At 43.6% G+C, this 24,705-nt stretch overlaps 1 protein-coding gene across 3 annotated transcripts in view; it reads left to right on the top strand.

The window, feature by feature from the left end:
- The window catches only part of NBDY (negative regulator of P-body association), a 77,144-nt gene extending 52,689 nt beyond the window's left edge, over positions 1-24,455 (top strand). For 2 of the 3 annotated variants that reach the window (XM_072815538.1, XM_072815539.1), the window contains one exon: positions 7,468-7,721. The gene's annotated coding sequence lies outside the window, so the exon portion shown is untranslated. Of the gene's footprint in view, positions 1-7,467; positions 7,722-21,193 lie in introns of those variants that run through there. The other variant, XM_072815540.1, reaches the window with a different exon arrangement.
- Positions 24,456-24,705: the final 250 nt, after the last annotated feature.

Genomic DNA, 24,705 nt, shown 5'->3' with positions numbered 1-24,705 from the left:
ACACTCACAGGCACGTGCAAACAGGCACACGGGCAGGCGGACGGGCATACGTGCATACACAGCTTTATTCAGGTAGACCGGTCTGGGCAGGCCCCCTCCCTGACGGCCCCGACACAGCCAGTCTCTGCGCAAGGAGGCTCAGTGGGCCCGGCAGACGCCCTTCCTTGTTGTTCCCCTTTCCTTCCTCCCTGCCCCTTTCTGTTTGGCCTCCCACTCCTGAGTTGGGCCCTAGAGCATGGCTAAACAGGCCTCTCTCTGGACAGGGCTCAACCCCTCGCCTAAGTGGCTGAGACTTTGCCTTGGCTGATGGCTCTTCCCCTAGGAAGCCAGGGCTGGCTGGTTCCGCAGGTCCAGCTGGGGCGCAGTGCCTTTTGAGGTCACCTTCGTTCTTCTCCTGCACTAGGGTTCCTCCTTTGCTCTCTCTCCGCTTTTGACTCCTTACTTTCGCGTCTTTACTGGCATTCTTCCTCTGCGCGTGTCCCCACGTTAACCTTTACTGGTGCTATGGAAGCGAACGTGGGCCCCGTGGATTGGGGGAGCAAGGGGCATCGCCTTACGACCATCCCTTGACCATCCCTTTATTGCCGTGGGAGAGAGTAAGTAACTCATCCCTCTCCTCTCTCGGGTCCCCGACCTCCCGCTTTTTAAACCCACCCCAGTGTTTCCCCGGGGTGTCCTCCGACCCGACCCTCTCTTTGCCCTGGGTGCATGCCCCGGGCTCTTTGGCTCTTTTGGCCCTATGGCGCGTGCCCGCTCCATATTCAGGGTGTGGTTGGGCCTCTCCTTTGGCCCTCTCTGTGCCCTCCAGGGCGACCTCCGGGTCAGGACCCTTGATGGCACTCAGGAGGGCTCCTTTGGCAAGAGGCTGCCTGGTGGGCGGTGGGCCCTTTTCCTTGGCGGGGCCGCCTGTAGCTTGTGTCTCCTTGTCATTCCTTGTGCCTGTTAGCCCCACAGTGAGGCGCGCCTGGACTGCATCTAGGACAGCATTGGCCGGTGGCACGGTGGATGGTGGTGACCTTCCGCTTCTCTCTTTTCCTTTCACTTTCTATACTAAGCCCGGTGGTGGGGTTGGGGGTGAGGGTGTGGGGCTTGGTGGGAGTGATGGGTGGGGATGGGTGTGCTAGGGGCCCAGAGGGGTGGAGGGGGGCAGGGGCTGTGGGCGGGGCTCGGGTGTGTTTTGGAGGGTGGGTGGGTTGGCGGGGGCGGGGGGGGGGGGTGGGTGGCGTGGGGAGAAGTCCCTGGTCCATGGATCCTCCTCCCAGCCCTGACCTTGGGTTATGGGAGAGGCACCGGTGTAGCAGAAGGCCGTGGTGAGGTGCAGCCGTTCCCCTTCGTGGACCGGTGGTGGAGGCCGCGCTCATCCTTGAAAAAGGCGATCCAGACGTTCCTTTGCAAGGAAACAGCATCGGGAACTCAGGACAGGGCAAGGTATCTTGTGGCTTTGTTTTCGTTCCTTGCAGTTCTTCTCCTTATCGGAGCTCTTAAGGTCAGTACTTGAAGGAGTTGGAACCTCTTCAAGTTGTGCCTTCCTTCCTTCCCCTTGTTCTCAGTCCAGTGGTGTGACCCGGGCCGATGGAGATTTCAGGGTGTGCCTAAGGGGCTGCCGTGTCGTCCATTTCCACGTGCCGGGGCGGGCCTAGCAAAAGCAGGTGGGCGAGCACCCGAGGCTCGCAGCAGCCCCGCCGCGGCCCCCGTCACGCACGGGTACACGGGGCCACACGGGCACGCCCATCCCGCACGCGCCATGCGCACGCTGAGCATACTGACACACAGGCCGCGCGCGCGCACACACTGGCACGGGGACGCGGACACGCACATTCCCCGGCGGGCTCTCCAAGCGGGACACGCAGCCAAGCCCTTGGGGGTGGCGTGAGTTGGTCACCCGTGGACGGGCCTGCTCAAGCAAGGCCTGTGAACCTGGAGCCTGGCCTGTTTACCCAGATAGATGGGGACTCCCACATTGGAGGAGAGTCGGTGGCCGTCCTCCGCGGAATGGTGGCCCTGTGTGGGGCCCCGCGACTCGGAGAGGTTTGGTGGTGGCCTTGCCTAGGCCCCTGTGTGAGAGCACGGGCTGGGCTGCCTGCCATAGGGTCGGTGCTTGTGTGAGTGCTTGGTTCCCCATTCTGGGGAGCCCCCTGGATGCGGCCCTGTGGCTGCAGGTCGGGTGGGCCATTTCTGGCTGCTTTGTCGGGTCCTGGCAAGGCGGTGGTGACCTCAGGCTGTAGCTACAGGCCTTGGGGGGAGGCCACGAAGGGACCCGCAAGCCAGCGCGGGAGGGGTGGGGTGGGGGACAGTGGGGGAGAAAGCTTGTTCAGGGGAGGTCCTATGGATGTAAACCATCCCCGCAGAGTCAGAGTCACAGAGGTGGGCTTATGTGTCCCTTGCCACTTACCTCACCGGAGAGCAGGGGGCAAGAAAAATGGGGTAGGATAAAGGAAGGGAAAGGCCCGGCAGGGTGTCAGGCCTCCTGGTCCCCAGTCATTTAGCCTGCTTAGTGATTTGGTATTCAGCTGGAGTCCCCTTGCCAGGTGTGTGTGTATATGTCTATATACACGTACACACATATGTACTTATATATATACATATATATATTTACGTGTGTATTTTTACGTATACATATATTTTTTCCCCTCTCTCGTTCTCCTTTCCCTGTAATGGGGTGTGTAAGTGTGTCGTTGTGGTGGTGTTGTTGCTGTGCTTTCTTGTCCCCTGTACTCCAGTGCCTTGTGATTTTTCGTGTTTTGCGTGTTGAGGGGCACTGGCTGTGGGGGCCTCGTTTGGTTTTCACTTTGTCCTTTTGTTTGCTTTCTGAGTACCTCTGCACGTGCGTGCACGCGCGCGCGCACGGTTGTGTGTGTGTGTGTGTGTGTGTGTGTCTGGGTGTGTGTGTGTGTGAGAGAGAGAGAGAGAGAGAGAAAGAGAAAGAGAGAGAGAGGAGAGAGCGCGAGAGTGTTGTTGTTGTGGTAGCTGCTGTTGTTGTTTTGTTTGTTTTTAACCTTAGATGTGGCTGAGGACCAAGACCTGAGGTGGTTGGGATGAAGGGGGAGGGGGCAGGGTCCGGAACTGAAGTTGGCATACGTGGAGCCATACTGCCATCAAGCGGAAATTGTTTCTGTCCAACGGAGCCGCCTGGGCTCCAGTGGTGAGGAAAGCCCAGGAGTTGAGGAGGAGCTGGCTTGGGGCGGGTGGGGGGAGAACTGGGCAGAGAGGGAAGGGGAAGCGGTGGGCCCTGTGCTTGGACACCTGGACACCTGGCTCCTGGCCTTCGCTTCACCTGTGTGCTGGATCCCAGATTGGACCCTGGCTCCGGAGCTGAGGAAGTCATTCAGAAGCCCCAGGGGCAGCCTGAGATGGCTGAGCCCAGAGGTTGCCTGGGACTGCCAAGCGCCATTGGCCGGGCCCGGAACCTCTAAAGTGCCTCGGCTCCCGGTGAGGAAAGGGAAAGGGGCCTCCTGATCCCCGCGTGGCCCCAGGCAGGGCACTCCCCACAAAGGACACCAGAGGAAAATACCCCCCTGGACCTGTGGTCAGTGGCGAGTTGCTTCCCCTGGGCCCACCCCAAAATGGCTGACAGGGAAGCTCCGCCCACCCCGGCTGTTTGGCCTTGGGGCTGCCTGCTGTATCCCCAGGGTCCCGAGAACCCTGCTTCCCCACTGGGTCCCACTGGCAGGCACAATTCCTTCGCGGCTTCTGAGGCCTGATGGGCCTGAGACCCTGGCCTGGGCAGGGCCCAGACAATCCAGGGCATCCCTGCTGACGTTCCCTCCCACCGCCCCCACCCACCCGGGTGCCTGGAGGAAGGCAGGTTGCTGCTGCCTGGGCTTTTCAGAGACAGTTTCCGCTGGATGGCACTGTGGCTCCAGAGATGGCAAGTCACCCCTTTCCCTGCCCCCACTGAGCCTTCCTCTTCCCTCTTTGGCTGCCAGACACTGGGTGGAGAACCACCACCACCACCACCACCCCTGCCCTTCTCCAGCCTCCTCTAGCCTCTGCCCCCTCTCCTCCTCTCCTGCTCTCCTGCTCACCGTCCCCCTCCTCATCCAAGCCACAGAGCACCCATCTCAACTCTGGCTGGGCTCAGGCCAACTTGACCACTTTGGGGCAAACCTGCAAGTGTAACTAGGCCTTTTTTTTTTTTTTTTTTTTTTTCCGTTTCCTTCAGGTTTTTCCTTGGACTCCAGTTAGTTTAACGTGCGTGCGGCGCGTTGCATTCCTTTCGGGTGTGCAATATACTGATTCAGCAGTTCCCTAGGTCACCTGCTGCTCATCTGGACTCTGTGCACTGGCTAATCCCCCTTCACCTGTTACACCACCCCCACCTTCTCCCATTGGGTAACCATCAGTTCTCTCTAATTAAGAGTCCAGAGCCTCTGGATCTCTTCCCCCCCCCCACCCCCCCACCCCCCGCAGCTTTCTGTTTTCTTCTTAAATTACCCTCATGAGTGAAATCCTAAGGTATTTGTGTTTGTCTGCCTGACTCAGTTTGCTTAGCCTTCTACTCTCGGGCTCCATCCATGTCCTTGGAAATGGGAAGATTTCATCCCCTTTTTATGGCTGAATGATACTCCTTCCTGTGTGTGTGCCCGCCCTCTCGCGTGCGTGTGCGCGTCCGCGTCCACGTCCACGTCCCGGCACACGTATGTACCACATCTTCTTTATGCACTCGTCAGTCCGATGGACACTTGGGGTGCTCCCCTCTTCTTGGCTATTGTAAATAACTCTGCGGTAAACATGGGGGCGCGTGTGTCCTTTGAAGTAGTGTTCTTGTATCCTTTGGGTAATTATCCGGTCCTGCGATTGCTGGGTGTGGCAGGGTCGTTCTAGTTTACCTTTTCGAGGAACCTCCGCGCTGCTTTCCACTGTGGCTCTGTTCCCAGTTTGGGCTCCCACCAGCAGTGCGCCAGCGTTCCTTTTCTTCCCCATCCTCGCCGGCACCTGTTGTTTCTTGTGTTACCGATTTTTAGCTAGGCGTTTCCTGACTCCGTTCGTCCTGCTGGTTCACGGTGAACACAGATGACCCTCAAGAGATCCCACCAGTAGGCTTACGGATTTTTCTTGGACTTTGAATCTTCAGGCTCCCCCTGGCCTCTGGCTTGTCTGCACCACACCTGTCCCTTGGCAGCCAGCTCTCTTCTCCTGAAGCCTCATGGTTCAGTGGGCCAAAGAATGGGCCAGAGGGCAGCCAGGTCCCACAGGGGTCCAGGACCTGTTGACCGGTCTTGCAGAACGCGGTCCTGCGGAGGGTCACGAGGCCCTGAGGGCCACCAGCTGCCTCCCTCCATGGAACCCCGGGCACTGGTTTGTGCCCAGGGGTGGGCGGTGGTGGGCGGTGGGCCTTTTCGGAGATGGGATGGGTTACAGAGGTGGGTCTCCCGGAAGGCCACTTGGCATCTCTGATGGAGCGCAGCAGTGTGTCCTTCCCCAAATGCCTCTGTTCACAAGTTCCAGTCGGGGGTCTCTCTGAGCGCCTTGCCCCACTGCCCCACCCCACCCCCGTTGCCTTTGGCGGCCAGGATCCCTGGTTTCAATTCTGCACAGGGAGCTCCACCATAAGACTTGCTGGGTTTTCGTCCAAGGGCCCCCGCGAATTTTTGCCCTTGGGCAGGGGGTGGGGGTTAGGAGGTCCATGGAGCTGGGGTTGGGGGCCCTTCCGTTTTCGAGGGGTTTGTGGCAGAACGGGGGGGCATGTCTGGGGACTTGGTTCGGTGTATATAGCTCTCTCTGTTCCTCAACCTAAACCGGGATTGATGCCGGCCCGGTATTGGCCCTGGAAAAGGAATGAGATGGGCCCCTGGGATGGGGGGGGGGGGGGCGGGGGTTGGTTGTTTGTGTGTGTGTGTGTGTGTGTTTGTGCGCGCGCCTGTGCCAGCTGTTGGAGGGGAGGGGCGGCAGAGGGTGGAGTAGGTTGGGTCATCAGGTTATCAGGCAGTCAGTCTTGCAAAACCAGGGAATGAGGGCTTCGAAGCCAGAGCAGGTTGGGATGCAAAGCAAAGCAGTGGTCACCTCGGTGTGATTGTTTAAGGTCATACCCTCATAAGCCATGCCACCCAGTGCCTGGAGTACGTGATCCTGAAACTATAAAGTTGTGCTCTTGAAACATTTTATTTATAAGTATTAAATACACCTACATAGGTAAATCCCCTGTATTGTTTGTGGTCCAGAAAAGATCTATGTATACTAAATGTTTTTTAAGGGAGAAGTTACTAAGTTCATTTTTTTTGCAATGTAATTCCATGATGCAGTTGGAATATTGGGAAAATTCTATTTTCATATACAAAATTATTTTGACTTTACGTGGATCAAATCAATTACCCTTGTACTACGTATCATATGATTTATCTTTTATTGAAAACCTTAGCTAAAACTTTATAGTAAATATTATCACTGTACATTTTAGTGCATAGGTAAGAAAACTGTATGGATTTTGCTCAAAGAATTAAAATAGTACTGCCCTACAACTCAGCAATTGCACTGCTGGGGATTTACCCCAAAGATGCAGACGCATTGAATCACTGGACACCTGCACCCCCATGTTTATAGCAGCAATGTCCCCAGTAGGCAAACTGTGGATGGAGCCTCAGTGTCCATCAAAAGATGAATGGATAAAGGAGATGTGGTATATGTATACAATGGAATATTACTCAGCTATTAGAAACGACAAATACCCACCATTTGCTTCAAAGTGGATGGAACTGGAGGGTATTATGCTGAGTGAAGTAAGTTAATTGGAGAAGGACCAACATTATATCGTCTCATTCATTTGGGGAATATAAAAATTAGTGAAAGGGAATAAAGGGGAAAGGAGAGAAAATTAGTGAAAATATCAGCGAGGGTGACAAAACATGAGAGACACCTAACTCTGGGAAAGGATCAAGGGGTAATGTAAAGGGAGGTGGGGGGGGTTTGGGTGCCTGGGTGATGGGTACTGATGGGGGCACTTGGAGGGTTGAGCGCTGGATGTTATGCTATATGTTGCCAAATTGAACTCCAATAAAAATATAAATAAATGCATAGAGAAGACTCTAGAACGAATTTATACTTGTCTTGTCTCCTGGAAACAGGAGCACGTTTCTAAGTAGTGAAAGAATAGGTTGGAAGCTAAGAGCATCAACATGGAGGCAGTTGATCCATTAAGGAAGACTAGAATAACAAGTAATGCAGAGATAAACATTCCAGCACTTTTTTTAAGGAAAGATTCCTAGGGTGATGGAAAGGTCTTGTCTACGTGACAGATCAGTATTCACTGTGCATTGACTCATCAGATATAAAGCCAGATGTCCATTATCAGCATCTTATGACTTAACATTTTATGTTTATGAAAAAATGTTCCAATAATTCTGTTTTTCTTATAACCTACCAGGAAATGGAAAGTGGGGTGTTATCTTCTTAAGTCATATCTGACCTGTATTATAGGTGCATTTCTCAATATAAATTAATAAATTCTCCTTCTGTGTTTATATCTTTCAGTCCTATGATATAATCAGCATAATTTCATCTCCTGAATTTGGATGAATTCTGGAATATAACCAAGATCAGGCTGTAGACGTCTAAAATTGAAGGCCATGGCCTGGATTCTGGTGAATTCACTAAGGCAAACAACCCCTGTGAGATGGTCCTGCAGCATCCATTGAGTGCTATCTTTGGTGACACCCAGTCTTTGTTGTGTAACTTTGAATTCCTATAAATCCTTTAAGGTCCCAATAAATTTTGTTTCTCATTGCTCTGTTAGTTCTGTATGTCTACTATCCAGTAAGTTGTGAGTTTTTAGTAAATGTTTTATACTAACTCCAAATACAAAATATTACAAATTTGATGTCAAAATATGACTTTTTTCCTATAGATCACCATCTACTCATTTTTTGTAGTATGAAAATATAAGAAAAGTGGGGGATTTAAAGAGTAAAATCTGATAAAGAACTTTTCAGTACATTATCCTCACTTTACTGTTAGTATTTCTATTCATTCTGTGGTATCTCTTATTCTTCTACATATTAACTGTTTTCCTGGTCAAAATGGTTGATGTGCTTGCTTTTTGTAATAGTCCACTTTACTTTTAAAATGCTCTGTATGTAAAGAACTAGTGTATTTCATGTGAAAGCATTTTTGAAAGTTATAACTTCCAGGGAAGATGGTGGAGTAGGCTTACCCCATCCCTTGGATACACCTAGAAAACATCCACATCAGTGTAAAAAATGCAGAAAATGACCCAAACACTAGAAGACCAGACTTTCCACTTTACAATTAGTAAAGAAGAGGCCACATTGAAAAAGGGAGTAAGGGTGGAGAAGTAGTTGGGAAACAAACTGGCCCAACTACTAGGAGGGAGTGAGGGCGGCTTCAAGCATGGAGAGGGAGAGGAGCAGACTCCATACAAGGCATGGAGAACCTGCACTGGGAAGACAAATCCCCATAACGTTTGGCTTTTAAAAACCAGAGTGACATAACTTCACAGGTTCTTAGTGGGGCTAAACACCTAGAACTTTGAAAATCACCCATTTTGGCTCCAAGAGAGCCAGAAGGTGATAGGAAATTGAATTGCCTCCCTTAATGGGACAGCACAACAAGCAGTTTTGCTGAGATCCAGCATAGAAGCAGCAGTTTGAACAATACCTGAGGTATACGAGAGGGAGATTGGTTTACTAAATCTCAGAGTGTGTGCTAGAAGAGCAGGGATCTTCAGGAGACTTTTCTAAGAATAAAAGAGCTGGTGGGTACCTTTTCTCTTCCTCTCCCTCCAGCCTAGATACACAGGCACCTATGAGAACCAGGGCAGAGGAAACACTCTTCACCTAGTTTGCTAACAGCATAACATGCCCCCATGCTCTTCTGCAAATCTGTCACCTCTAGCCCAGGCTCAGCAGGTATTTTCCAGAGTGGCTGCAAGTTCCCACCTACAGTGGACCTGCATGGACCTTGATGGCACTATGTGCCCTGCCCCCATGTTCTCTTGAGACCCAGTCTATCCAACATGCTCTTGACAAATGTCCATCGAAGTGGCACCACAAGCATGGCAGTGTGCAAAGAGCCCCAACAGGGCAAGAACCATTTCAAAGTGACTTCTAACCAAGGGGAGGGGAAGGAAACATCATACAATAGTTTGCATCCCCAACAGTTTGGGTAGGGCAAGCATTTTCTGACTTCAAGCTCCACCCACCAATGAAAGCTTCTCAAAAGACAACACAGGGAGAGCATGCTGCAGTTGGGTGCCACTGCAGCTCTGGCAAACACCAAGTCTAACCTAACAAGCCCAAAGTGCCTTAGACTGGCCCACTAACAGCATAGGAAAAAACCCTGCCTACAACAGGCCAAGAAAGGCATTGCAGATGGCTGGACTGAAGGCATTTGAAGTTTAGCCACAATAGTAAGGCACACACAATGCACAGAGAAGACAATGTCTGAAGTGCCAGGTTCTCATGAACAGGGGACATTGCACTGCAGAGCACTACAAGACTTCTTCTTGAAGTCATTACTATCAAGCAGGAAACATACCTGAAATTCTTGCCATATAGAAAGAGATAGAGACAAAATGAGGAGATAGAGGAATATGTCCCATATGAAAGAACAAGACAAAATCAAAGCAGGAGAGCTAAAAAAAAAAAAAAAAAAAAGGAAAAGAAAAGAAAAAAGAAACACAAATAAGATGCCTGACAGAGAATTTAAAGTAATGGTCACAAAGATATTCACTGGACTTGAGAAAATCACATAGGACCTCAGTGAGACCCTCAACAAAGAGAGAGAAAACATAAAAAAGAACCAACCGGGGGAATCTCTGGATGACTCAGCGGTTTAATGCCTGCCTTCAGCCCAGGGTGTGATCCTGGAGTCCAGGGATCAAGTCCCACATCGGGCTCCCTGCATGGAGCCTGCTTCTCCCTCTGCCTGTGTCTCTGCCTCTCTCTCTCTCTCTCTCTCTCTCTCTCTCTCTCTCTCTCTCTGTATCTCTCATGAATAAATAAAATCTTAAAAAAAAACAACCAAAAATTAAGAACTCAATAACTGAACATTAAAATACACTAGAAGGAATATATAGACCAGAGGAAGCAGAACAGGCTTGGAGGACAGAGTAATGGAAGGCAATCAAGCTGAACAGGAGGAAGAAAAAAAATATAGAGATTAAGGGGACTCAGTGACACAAAGTGTAACATTCACATTATAGCAATCTGAGAAGAAGAGATAGAAAAGTAGGCATAAAATTTATTTGAAGAAAATTGACATCCAGAGCCAGGAAGAACTGAGACACCCCCCACCCCACCCCCCAACAAAATTACCCAAGGATGTCCACTCCAAGATAAAGAATATTTAAAATAGCAAAAAGTAATGATAAAGAGAGAACTTTCAAAGGAGCAAAAGAAAACAGTTAAGTAGAAGGGAAACCCCACAGGGCTCTCTGGAGTTTTCAGCAGAAACTTTGTAGGCCAGAAGAAAGTGGCATGATATAGTCAAAGTGCCGAAAGTGAAACAAAACAAAACAAAAAAACAGCAAACAGTATACTTTATCCAGCAAGGCTATCATTCAGAACGGAAGGAGAGAGAAAAATTTCCTAGGCAAACAAAGTTAAAAGAATTTATCACCACCAAACCAGCCTTACAAAAATGTTGAAGAGGGCTCTAAGTGGAAAGGAAAATTGATAAGCAGAAATAAAAAAAATAAGCACAAAATCAGTAAAATTAAATGTATCAATAAACATCAGCCAAGATATTCACAATATAAAAATGTTAAAATGAAAACACACAAAATGTAGAACACTGTGTTAAAAATTTAGTGCATTTAGACCAGTTCAAACATAAGTGGCCATCAATTTAATATAGATTACTATATGCATAGAATGTTATATATAAGCCTAATGGTAACCACAAATCAAAAGCTTGCCAAAAAATAAAGGGAATGGAAGTCAAGCATATCACTATAACCGCCCCCCCCCCAAAAAAAACCATAACCACAAGAGAAGAAAAGAACAGAGGACTAAAACAAACAAACAAAAACCTGCCATAAAACAAGTTACAAAATGGCAATAAGTACATCCCTATCAATAATTACTTTGTATATGGACAAAATACTTCAATTAAAATACATAAAGTGATTGAACTGATAAAAAAGAAAAAGAAGACCCATCTATATACTGCACTTCAACAGATTCACTTTAGACCTAAGGTCACATAGAGACTGAAATCAAAATGATAAAAAAAAAATTTATGCACATGGAAGTGTAAAGAAAGCTAGGATAGCAATATTGGGAAAAATAGACTTTAAAACAAATACTGTGAGAAGAAACAAAGACGCTATATAATGATAATCACAATAGTCAAACAAGAAGATATAGCAATTGTAAATATTTATGTACCCAACATGGGAGCACCCAAATGCAAATATCTATGTAATACAGTAACAGTGTGGAACTTTGACACCAAACTTACATCAATGGATAGATTCTCCAGGAAAATAACAAAGAAGCAGGCTTTTCTTTTTTTGATCTTGAAATCATTAATTTCCTTTTTTTGTTGGAGTTCAATTTGCCACCATATAGTATAACACCCAGTACTCATTCCGTCAAGTGCCTCCCTCAGTACCCATCACCCAGTCATCCCGTACCCCCTCCCACGTCCCTTTCCACTACCCCTTGTTCATTTCCCAGAGTTAGGAGTCTCTCATGTTCGAAACAGTGGCTTTCAATGACACATTCGACCAGATGGATCTAGCAGATTCAGTCACATTGCTCCATCCAAAACCAGTAGAATACCTTTTTTTAAAGATCTCCAAAGAAGAGTATTTTATTGTTTTCCATTTTAATTCCAATATAGTTAGCATAGTGTTTTATTAGTTTCAGGTGTACAATATGTGACTGGACCATTCAATACATTATTCAGGGATCATCATAAGTATACTCTAATCTTGTTCACCTTGTTCACCCATTAACCACCCCCCCACCCGCACCTGCCCTCTGGTAACCATCAATTTGCTCCCTATAGTTATGAATCTGTTTCTTAGTTTATCTCTTTCTTATTTGCCTTTGCTTGTTTGTTTTGATTCTTAAATTCTACATGTTGTTTTCTTAATTTCTCGTTCTACAGTTTCATTAGTGTTATATAAGCATGCAACATATTTCTGTATATTGATTTTTTTTTTACCCTGTAACTCTACTGAATTAATTCATTTATAACATCTAGCAATTTTTGGCGGAGTCTTTAGGGTTTTCTATATACACTGTCATGTCATCTGCAAATAGTGAAAATTTTATTTCTTCCTTACTGATTTGGATGTCTTTTATTTCCATTTGATTGCTGTGACTAGGACTTTGAGTACTATGTTGAATTAAAGTGGTGAAAGTAGACATCGTTGTCTTCTTCCTGACCTTAGAGGAAAACCTCTCAGTGTTTCCCTATTGAGGATGATGTTCTCTGTGGGCTTTTCAGATACAGTCTTTCTTGTTTTGAGGTATATTCCTTCTAAACCTACTTTGTGGAAGTCTTTTTATCATGAATGGATGTTGTACTTTGTCAAATGCTTTTTTTCTGCATCTATTGAGATGATCATATGGTTCTTACCCTTATTGATGTGATGTATGATGTTGATTGATTTGTGAATATTGAACCACACTGGCAACCCTGGAATAAAATCCACTTGATTGTGGTGAATGATTTTTTAATGTATTGTTCAGTTTGGTTTGCTACTATTTTATAAGAATTTTAGCATCTATATTCATCAGGGATATTGGTCTGTAGTTCTCTCTTTTAGTATTGTCTTTATTCCATTTGGGCATCAGGGTAATGCTGGCTACGTAGAATGAATCTGGAAGATTTCTTTCCTTTTCTATTTTTTGGAATAGTTTGAGAAGAATAGGTAGTAACTCTCCTTTAAATGTTTGGTAAGTTCACCTGTGAAAACATCTGGTCCTGGACTTTTGTTTGTTGACCTTTTTTTTTTTAATTTTTATTTATTCATGAGAGACACAGAGAGAGGCAAAGACATAGGCAGGCTCCATGCAGGGAGCCCAATGTGGGACCCAATCCAGGTACTTCCGGGATCCCTCTCTGGGCCAAAGGCAGACGCTCAACCGCTGAGCCACCTAGGTGTCCCTGTTGGCAGTTTTTTAATTACTGACTCAATTTTCTTGTTAGTTATCAATCTGTTTAAATTTTCTATTTCTTCCTGTTTCAGTTTTGGTAGATTATGTTTCTAGGAATTTATCCATTTCTTCTACATTATCCAATTTGTTGACATACAGTTTTTCATAGCATTCTTTTTTTTAAAAGATTTTATTTATTCATGAGAGAGAGACAGAGAGGCAAAGACACAGGCAGAGAGAGAAGCAGGCTCCATGCAGGGAGCCTGATGTGGGACTTGATCCTTGGTCTCCAGGATCACACCCTGAGCCAAAGGCAGGCACCAAACCGCTGAGCCACCCAGGGATCCCCTCATAACATTCTCTTTAAGTTGTTTGTATTTCTATGGTGTTGGTTATGACTCTTCTCTCATTTGTGATTTTATTTATTCAAGCCCTTTATATTTTATTCTTGGTAAAGTGTGGCTAAACGTTTATTAATTTTATTGCACGCGCGTGTGTGGGTGTGTTTAAAGAACCAGCTCTTGGTTCTCTTCTGATCTGATCTCTTCTAGTGTGTGTGTGTGTGTGTGTGTGTGTGTGTGTGTGTGTGTTTTAACTTTTAGGTCTATATGATTTACTTCTAATGTATGATCTCTTCTGATCTCTTCTAATGTGTGTGTGTGTGTGTTTAACTTTTAGGTCTATATGGTTTACTTCTACTCTTTATTATTTCCTTCCTTCTGCAGGTTTTATGTTTTGTTGGTTGTTCCTTTTTTAGCTCCTTTAGGTTTAAGGTTAGGTTGTTTATTTGAAATTTTTCTTGCTTCTTGATTTAGGCCTGTATTGCTATAAGCTTCCCTCTTAGATCTTTTGCTGTATCTCAGAGATTTTTTACCACTGTGTTTTCATTTTCATTTGGTTCTGTTTACTCTGAAGTTGTTTCTAATTCCAGTTAGTTAGCATACAGTGTTATATTGGTTTCAGGTGCACAATATTGGTGATTCAACACTTTGTACATCACCTTGTGCTCATCAAACAAGTGCATTCTTTAATCCCCATCACCTATTTGATCCATTTCCCCACCCACCTCCCCTCTGGTAACCATCAGTTTGTTTTCTATAATGCATAGTTTGTTTCTTGCTTTGTCTATTATTATTTTCATTTTGTTTGCTTGTTTTATTTCTTTAATTCCATGTATGATTGAAATCATATGGTATTTGTCTTTCTCTTACTGATTCATTTCACTTAGCATTATACTCTGTAGCCCCATCCATGTTCTTGCAAACAGCAAGATTTTTAAAAAATTTCTGAATAATTGTGAGTGTGTGTGTGTATCCATTCATCAATTGATGGACCTTGGGCTGCTTCCATATCTTGACTATTGTAAATAATGCTACTATAAACACAGGGGTGCATGTATCCTTTTGAATTAGTGTTCTTATATTCTTTGGGGAAATACCCAGTAGTGCAATTGCTAGATTATAAGGTAGTTCTATGTTTAACTTTTTGAGGAACCTCGATACTGTATATTCCACAGTGGCTGCACCAGTTTGCATTGCCACCACAAGGCTACAGGCATTCCTTTCTCCACATCCTTGCCAACACCTGTTGTTTCTTTTGTTGTTGATTTTTGCCATTCTGAAAGGTGTTCCTTGTACTTTTAAAATTTCTTCTTTGATTTCCTAGTTGACCCATTAATTATTTAGTAGCATGTTGTTTGACCTCCACGTATTTGTGGTCTTTCCAAATTGTTTCATGTGGCTGACATCTAGTTTCATAGCGTTGTGGTCAGAAAATATGTATGATATGAGCTCAGTCTTGAATTAGTTGAGGTTTGTATTTTGGGTTAATGTGTAATCTACTCTGGAGAATATTCTATGTGCACTGGAATGTGTGTTCTACTGGTTAAGGATGGAATATTCTGAATATATCTGTTAAAACCATCTTGTCCAGTGAGTCATTCAAAGCAGTTGTTTCCTTGCTGATGTTTTGCTTAGGTGATGTATCCATTGATGTTAAGTGGGGTGTTAAAATCCCCTCCTATTATTGTATTATTATCAATCACTTCCTTTACGTTTGTTATTAAATGTTTTATGTATTTGGTTGCTCCTATGTTGGGTGCATAAATATTTGCAAGTGTTATATCTTCTTGTTGGATTGTCCTCTTCATGATTATATACTGTCTTCCTTTGTTTCTTGTTATAGTTTTTGTTTTAAAGTCTATTTTATCCAATATAAGTATTTCTTCTCTAGCTTTCCTTTGAATTCCATTTGCAAGTTGTGTTTTCCATCTCCTCACTATCAATCTGCAGGTGAGTTTAGGTCTAAATTGAGTCTCTTGTAGACAGCATATAAATGGGTCTTGCTTTTTTTTTTTTTTTTTTTATTTTAAAAGTTTAATAGGATTTATCTTGAATACAACCATTTTGTTTTTTTTGTTTTTTTTTTTTAATTTATTTTTTTATTGGTGTTCAATTTACTAACATACAGAATAACACCCAGTGCCCGTCACCCATTCACTCCCACCCCCCGCCCTCCTCCCCTTCTACCACCCCTAGTTCGTTTCCCAGAGTTAGCAGTCTTTATGTTCTGTCTCCCTTTCTGATATTTCCCACACATTTCTTCTCCCTTCCCTTATTTTCCCTTTCACTATTATTTATATTCCCCAAATGAATGAGAACATATAATGTTTGTCCTTCTCTGACTGACTTACTTCACTCAGCATAATACCCTCCAGTTCCATCCACGTTGAAGCAAATGGTGGGTATTTGTCATTTCTAATAGCTGAGTAATATTCCATTGTATACATAAACCACATCTTCTTTATCCATTCATCTTTCGTTGGACACCGAGGCTCCTTCCACAGTTTGGCTATCGTGGCCATTGCTGCTAGAAACATCGGGGTGCAGGTGTCCCGGCGTTTCATTGCATTTGTATCTTTGGGGTAAATCCCCAACAGTGCAATTGCTGGGTCGTAGGGCAGGTATATTTTTAACTGTTTGAGGAACCTCCACACAGTTTTCCAGAGTGGCTGCACCAGTTCACATTCCCACCAACAGTGTAAGAGGGTTCCCTTTTCTCCGCATCCTCTCCAACATTTGTTGTTTCCTGCCTTGTTAATTTTCCCCATTCTCACTGGTGTGAGGTGGTATCTCATTGTAGTTTTCATTTGTATTTCCCTGATGGCAAGTGATGCAGAGCATTTTCTCATATGCATGTTGGCCATGTCTATGTCTTCCTCTGTGAGATTTCTCTTCATGTCTTTTGCCCATTTCATGATTGGATTGTTTGTTTCTTTGGTGTTGAGTTTAATAAGTTCTTTATAGATCTTGGAAACTAGCCCTTTATCCGATATGTCATTTGCAAATATCTTCTCCCATTCTGTAGGTTGTCTTTGAGTTTTGTTGACTGTATCCTTTGCTGTGTAAAAGCTTCTTATCTTGATGAAGTCCCAATAGTTCATTTTTGCTTTTGTTTCTTTTGCCTTCGTGGATGTATCTTGCAAGAAGTTACTATGGCCGAGTTCAAAAAGGGTGTTGCCTGTGTTCTTCTCTAGGATTTTGATGGAATCTTGTCTCACATTTAGATCTTTCATCCATTTTGAGTTTATCTTTGTGTATGGTGAAAGAGAGTGGTCTAGTTTCATTCTTCTGCATGTGGATGTCCAATTTTCCCAGCACCATTTATTGAAGAGACTGTCTTTCTTCCAATGGATAGTCTTTCCTCCTTTATCGAATATTAGTTGCCCATAAAGTTCAGGGTCCACTTCTGGATTCTCTATTCTGTTCCACTGATCTATGTGTCTGTTTTTGTGCCAGTACCACACTGTCTTGATGACCACAGCTTTGTAGTACAACCTGAAATCTGGCATTGTGATGCCCCCAGATATGGTTTTCTTTTTTAAAATTCCCCTGGCTATTCGGGGTCTTTTCTGATTCCACACAAATCTTAAAATAATTTGTTCTAACTCTCTGAAGAAAGTCCATGGTATTTTGATAGGGATTGCATTAAACGTGTATATTGCCCTGGGTAACATTGACATTTTCACAATATTAATTCTGCCAATCCATGAGCATGGAATATTTTTCCATCTCTTTGTGTCTTCCTCAATTTCTTTCAGAAGTGTTCTATAGGGTCTTGCTTTTTTATCCATTCTGTCACCATATGTGTTTTGATTGGAGCATGTAGTTCGTTTACATTCAAAGTAATTTTTCCAAAGTAATTATGAATAGATATTTATTTATTTCCATTTTATTTGTTTTATGGTCATTTCTGAAGATTTTGCCTGATCCTTTCTTGTCTTTCTCTTTTATGGTTTGCTTGTTTTCTTTAGTGGTATATTTGGATTTTTTTCTCTTCATTATTTGCATGTTTATTAGTTTTTGATGTATGGTTATCACTAGGTTTGTATATACCTCTTTTCCATATAGCACTCTATATTAAATTAGTAGTTGTTAAATTTTGAACCCACTTTTTTTCCTCCTCTCATCTCATTTTAGGTGCATGCTATTATATTTTATAACCCTTTTTTGAGTTCCTTTGTGATTATTTATAGAAATCTGGGGTGGAAGTCCTTCTTTCTAGCTCTCTGTCTTCACTGGGGATTATTCCTTGGCTCTCGGCTTAAGTTTTTCTTTTGGCTCTTCATTTTGATTGGTGTTTATTACTCCTGGGCTAGAAGGTTTTTTCCCAAGCTCTTGTTTTGAGTCAAGTTCACCCCCTCACTCCTGGTCTGGAATTTTTTCTGGTTCTCTGTGAAGTTTTTTGTTGTGAAAGTTTTGTTTTGTTTTGTTTTGTTTAAATCTGATCCTGATTTTCCTTTGGGAACTTTTAAGTTGATTGAACCCCTGCTCACTATATGTTTTGCCAACTCTGCCTACCCACTTCTTGTTTGTACACTTTTGCTGAGGATAGTTTTGAACTTTGTGGGCTCTTTGGAAACCGTGCAATCTCCCCAAACTGACTCCTCTAAGAATTTCTCCTTTCCCATTGCTTCCACTCCTCTGTTTGCCATCTTTAATTTTCCCATTACTCCCTTTTTTTTTGGTATTTTTTTTTATTGGAGTTCGATTTGCCAACTTATAGTATAACACCCAGTGCTTATCCCGTCAAATGCCCCCCTCTGCCCGTCACCCCATCCCCCTGCCCACCTCCCCTTACACTACGCCTTGTTTGTTTCCCAGAGTTAGGAGTCTCATATTCTGTCACACTCTCTGATATTTCCCACTCACTTTCTCTCCTTTCCCCTTTATTCCCTTTCACTATTTTTTATATTTCTCAAATGAATGAGACCATATAATGTTTTTCCTTCTCCGATGGACTTATTTCACTCAGTGTAATACCCTCCAGTTCTATCCAGGTTGAAGCAAATGGTGGGTATTTGTTGTTTCTAATGGCTAATATTCCATTGTATACATATACCACATCTTCTTTATCCATTCATCTTTTTTAAAAAAATATTTTATTTATTTATTCATGAGAGACACAGAGAGGCAGAGACACAGGCAGAGGCAGAAGCAGGCTCCATGCAGGGAGCCTGACGTGGGACTCGATCCCGGGTCTCCAGGATCACGCCCCAGGCCGCAGGTGGCGCTAAACTGCTGAGCCACCCAAGCTGCCCTCCATTCATCTTTTGATGGACACCGAGCCCCCTTCCACAGTTTGGCTATTGTGGATATTGCTGCTATAAATATTGGGGTGCAGCTGTCTCAGTTTTTCACTGCATCTGTATCTTTGGGGTTAAATCCCCAGTAACGCAATTGCTGGGTCGTAGGGTAGCTCTATTTTTAACTCTTTGAGGAACGTCCACGGTTTTCCAGAGTGGCTATACCAGTTCACATTCCCACCCACAGTGCAAGAGGGTTCCCCTTTCTCCACATCCTCTCCAACATTTGTTGTTTCCTGTCTTGTTAATTTTCACCATTCTCAATGGTGTGAGGTGGTATCTTATTGTGGTTTTGATTTGTATTTCGCTGATGGCAAGTGATGTGGAGCATTTTCTCATGTGCTTGTTGGCCATGTCTATGTCTTTGTGAAATTTCTCTTCATGTCTTTTGCCCATTTCAGAATTGGATTTGTTTCTTGGCTGTTGAATTTAATAAGTTCTTTATAGATCTTGGATACTAGACCTTTATCTGATATGTCATTTGCAAATATCTTCTCCCATTATGTAGGTTGTCTTTTAGTTTTGTTGACTGTTTCTTTTGCTGTGCAGAAGCTTTTTATCTTGATGAAGTCCCAATTGTTCATTTTCGTTTTCGTTTCCCTTGCCTTCAAAGATGTATCTTGCAAGAAATTGTTGTGGCCAAGTTCAAAGAGGGTGTTGCCTGTGTTCTCCTCTAGAATTTTGCCCATCACTCCCTTTAATCCTTTACTATGTCCCTCTACAAATTCCTACCCTTTCTGGGTGTCCCTGCCAGACTTTACCCTTCCCACTTCGGCCCCCTTTGTCCCTACAGTCACTTAAATTTTAGGCTGCCTACGTGTGGGGGCCCCTCAAGGAACAAAGTGTTCATCAAAAGCAACTACTTGTGAATAAAAGAGAAAAGGCAAGGGCTAATTAGAAACAGACAATATGGGATCCCTGGGTGGCGCAGTGGTTTGGCGCCTGCCTTTGGCCCAGGGCGCGATCCTGGAGACCCGGGATCGAATCCCACGTCGGGCTCCCGGTGCATGGAGCCTGCTTCTCCCTCTGCCTGTGTCTCTGCCTCTCTCTCTCTCTGTGACTATCATAAATAAATTTAAAAAAAAATTAAAAAAAAAAAAAAAAACAGACAATATTTTATCCATGGATAGCTAACTTTGGACATGTCTAGACTGCCACTAGATGTCCCTCTTCAGCCTCAGAGGTAGTCTACAGCCTCCATATGATTACATGTTATGACAAAATAAAATCTTAAAAATCCCCACAAATATGAGTAAAAAGCACTAGCCCTAATATTTAACAGATAACCCTATCTTGTCCCATATTGGATAGAAACACTACCTAGATGAAAATATAATGTGGAGTAAGATGACAGTCAACTATTTTATATAAATCAGTGAGTTTTATATTGTTTTGTTGCCTGATTCATGGTTAAAATTTTACAATGAAAGCTATAAGACCTCTGTTTGCATCTGTATGACTGTACATGTATGAATGTATGTTATCTATATGTTTTATTTTTCTATCTTCAGATGGCATTGCCAATGTGTTCATAAAATCCCTTAAGAGTCTTATTTAAATTGACCTAGAGATAAATGAGAACTTAATAAATTAAATATTCTTAAAACTATAAGAAATATAGGAGGAAACAAATGCTATTCAGGTCAACATGAGTTGGGCAATCATTGGTAAATAATACTAGTTTAATACTGTTGCCTTAATAAAAACCGCTGTGTCTTCTGAGTTATCAGCATTACGTATAATGTCAGCATACATTTTTATTCCAACTCAGTTTCCTAGCAAAATAAGGTTTAAAATAGAAAACAGAGAGATAACGAGATTATGGGCTAGCTGATTGGTGTTATAGTATGTCTGTCTAAAATTAGTTGCCAAAATCTTTCTGCTCATTTGCAGCCTTAATTTTGCTAAATTAAGGAATACATAGTCATTCGTGTTGGGTCATTTCTAAGTCAGATAAACTACTGAAACACTAATTACTGAACTAGAGTTAAGTTTACATACTTTTGTCATCATGTTTTATATAAGTTAGAGAAGCTAAATGTATTTACGTTTGTGAATAAACATGTAAAATCGTACTATGCACAGGATGTTACCATGATGGCCATTTAGGAGACCTTAGCCATTATCCACTTGTAAAGATTAGTAATTAGCTATCTATGAAGAAAACCAGCTCTAGAGAGGAGTAGAGTCCACTTAAGAAAATTCAGCAGAGGGACACTTGGGTGGCTCAGTGGTTGAGCGTCTGCCTTTGGCTCAGGGCATAATCCTGGAGTTCCAGGATCAAGTGCTGCATCAAGCTCCCTGCCTGTGTCTCTGCCTCTTTCTGTGTGTCTCTCATTAATAAATAAATTAAATCTTAAAAAAAGAAAATTCAGCAGAAGAGTGGGATACAAAACTTGAGAATGACCACACAAAAAGGAGGAATAGCTTCGTATTTCCTGGAAAAATGATCTCCTGCAAATAATGCCAGTTTTTTGCCCCACAGGTATTTATGTTTGTGGACACCAGCCACTTGAGTCTCTCCTCAACATGTAACATGAAAACATATGGAAGTACACAACAAACTGGTAACAGGAAGTATATATTCAAAGTAATATAATATGGTGGATTGTAATCACTTATGAAAGTTAATAGACAACAGTATTGGGGGGATGAGTTAAGAAGGTAGAGAAATAGGGGGACCCTGGGCTTTCTTCAGTCTCTACACACAGTTGTATTGAGGTCAGATCACTGGGAACACACAAGAAATTGCCCTAAGAATGGAAATGAAGATTTCAACGGTTGGAGGGAGAAAGAGTGGCAGCTGTGAGGTGTGTGGAAGTGAACTGGGGGAGAGAAAAACTGCCATGTCATGGAGGGGAAGGAACCTTTTCTATGGGGCTAGAAAATGGAGAGAAAGAGAGAGGAGTTAAAAGAATGCAGTGTCAGGTTTTCACAAGAAGAAAACCTCTCCAGACCACAGACTGGGGAGCCAGGGGAACTGAGTGTGGCAGGTTTTTTGCAAACAGTGTGTGGAGCTCAATCCCAGGTTTTGGAAGTGCACAACTTTTGCCAGAGTGAAACTGTGGCCTATGCTCCTGGGGAGGAGGGTGCTAGCTGAAGAACACACAAAGTAATGTAGTGATCTCCTGGGTCACGATGGGAGAGATAATTTCCATTCCTAGAGTACATATTAGAGGGCATATTTCCTCTCCAGGACAAAAGACCTGCAGGTATGAGAAAACGACCTTTCATCAACAGGGGGTAGAGGCACTCATAGAAGGTGGATAACCTGGTCACTATTTTTTCAGGTGGTACATCATAGATACCACACATTGGGCAAACATGGGACTGTTTTTCTGGGACAAAGGGCACTAGTAAGAGAAGGGAGGAGATCCATGCAGTGCCACCTCCTTTAAGATTTGGAGCTTTGAATCTAAACCCCGTGAGACAAAGATAAAATGCAGGAAAGTTGTGGCACTGGGCATGCTGATGGCACCCATTTTTCTGTAAGGGCTTACTGAACAGTGGTGTGTGTGTGTGTGTGTGTGTGTGATACAGTCTCCAGGAATGAGAGAGGGGTGTCGCTATTTTACCTTCACCACAAACATAGACTTCAGAGATTAACACAGCAGCCCCAGTAGAGGTGGGATGCACTTATATCAAACCCCACCCTCCTGTGCTTGGCAAGTACATTTTTACTTGGATGGGATTGACTCTCAGCCAGCTCAGCAGGCCCCTCCCCCAGAAGAGCAGCACAGGCAGCACTCTGCATGTACCACATCTACTGATCATACAGTCCTTCAAAGCATCACCTTCAAATCTGGTTGAAATAGGAACAGGCTGGATACCTGCACCCCAATGTTCATATCAGCAATGTCTGCAATAGCAAACTGTGGAAGGATCCATGATGTCCTTCAGCAGATGAATGGATAAAGATGTGGTATATATACACAATGGAATATTATTCATCCATCAGAAAGATGAATGCCTACCATTTGCTTCAACATGGATGGAACTGGAGGGTGTTATGCTAAGTGAAATAAGTCAGTCGGAGAAAGACAGTCATCAATCATATGGTTTCACTCATGTGGAATATAAGAAATAGTGAAAGGGACTATAAGGGAAAGGAGGGAAACTGAGTGGGGAAAACATAGAGAGCAAGACAAACCACAAGAGGCTCCTAACAATGGGAAACAAACAAAAGGTTGCAAAGGGAAGGAGGATGGAAGGATAGGGTGACTGGGTGACGAGCACTAAGGAGGGCACTTAATGGGATGAGCACTGGGTGTTATACTATATGTTGATAAATTGAATTTAAATAAAAAATTAAAACAAACTAAATTTAAAAAAAAGAAAAGAAAAATATAAAAAAAATAAAAAAAAGAAAGAAGACCAGGCTGTATTTGTTTTCCTTATTTTTTTTTTAATTTTCCTTCAGAATCACAATTATAGGTGCAGATCAGTGCACCCATGCCAGCCTGGGAGCATCTAGGCCAGTGCGGACTGGGAGACTGCATTAGTCACTAGTGGGGAGCTGACTCCAGAGCTGGGGATCTGGCTGCTGCCATTGCTGTTTTTCCTCCTTGTTTCACCTTGTGCCTGGGAGAGGCCCGTGGCAAGGGAACAAAGGCCTCATAGGAGAAACAGCTCCCACTGAGCCGGGCCCCCACCAGGGGACAGGGCATCTCTTTCCAGGCACACACCTGAGAATCAGCACAGCAGACCCTACCCCAGAAGACCAGCTGGAAGAACAGGGGAAGAGCAAGTTCTTGACCAAGCAGCACTGCAAAGCTCCAGGGGAAGTCCAGGGATTTATAGTATATAGAACTAGAGGGTACGCCTTCTTTTTTTCCTCCTTTTCCAATAAAACTCGTTTTTCTATCAGACTAATAATTTCCAATATTTTTTTCTATTTTCCCACCTTAACTACAATATTTTACCACCTCTTCATTTTTAAGTTTCTTCCTTTTTGATGTTCATATTTCTACAATTACATGTCTTAGATATATTTTCACTTCTAGATTCCCTTCAACATACTCAACTTAATTTTGGAAGATATACGAGATATTTTTTGTTTTGTTTTCTTCTGTGTTTTATGTTTTCTCTGTTTATTTTGTTCTGCAATGGTGGAAGTTAATACCTTCTAAAACATGACCAGCATGCACCCAGAACCAAGTGGTATAGCATGCTGGTTTGTTCTGTGAGATTATATTCTCTCTTCATTCCCATTCTGCCCCCTCTTTTATCTCGTTTATGTTTGGTGGTCAATGTTGGGGCTATATACAAGTATTTCTGGTTTATATAAATTTGGGACTGAGCATCTTCTAACATACAGAACATAATACACTCAGAACCAAAGGATCACCCTCTGGACCCCTCAGGTAGACTACATTCTTCATCCACTTCAACTTTGTCACCACTACCATCTCCCAGTTCCCCTCCATTTATTTTTTCTCTTTTTTTTTTTTTGTTTCACTTTATTTTTGCTTTTTTCTCTTCTTTTTTTTCTCTTTTCTTTTTTTACTTCTTCTTTGGCATTTTTGGCCTTTAATGTTTTTACTACATCATTTTAAAATTTGTTTTTCGGGCAGCCCTGGGGGCACAGCGGTTTAGTGCCACCTGCAACCTGGGGTGTGATCCTGGAGACCTGGGATAGGGTCCCACGTCCGGCTCCTTGCATGGAGCCTGCTTCTCCCTCTGCCTGTGTCTCTCATGAATAAATAAATAAAATATTTAAAATAAAATAAAATTTGTTTTTCACTTTAGTGGTCCTTTTGTTTTATTTCGTTCTGATCGTTATTTTCATTTTCTGGTCTCTAACCTCATCAGAATCATCTAGGGTGAAATTTACTTAGGTCGTGGTTGATATTCTTGATGCAGCCTGCTTATACAACCACTCTGCACTGAGCAAAATGACTAGAAGAAAGAACTCACCACAGAAGAAAGAATCAGAAACAGTCCTCTCTCCCACAGAGTTACAGAATATGGATTACAATTCGATGTCAGAAAGCCAAT

Source organism: Canis lupus, chromosome X (assembly GCF_048164855.1).
Source record: "Canis lupus baileyi chromosome X, mCanLup2.hap1, whole genome shotgun sequence".
Classification (NCBI taxonomy): Eukaryota; Metazoa; Chordata; class Mammalia; order Carnivora; family Canidae; genus Canis; species Canis lupus.
This window is presented reverse-complemented; position numbering and strand designations above follow the sequence as displayed.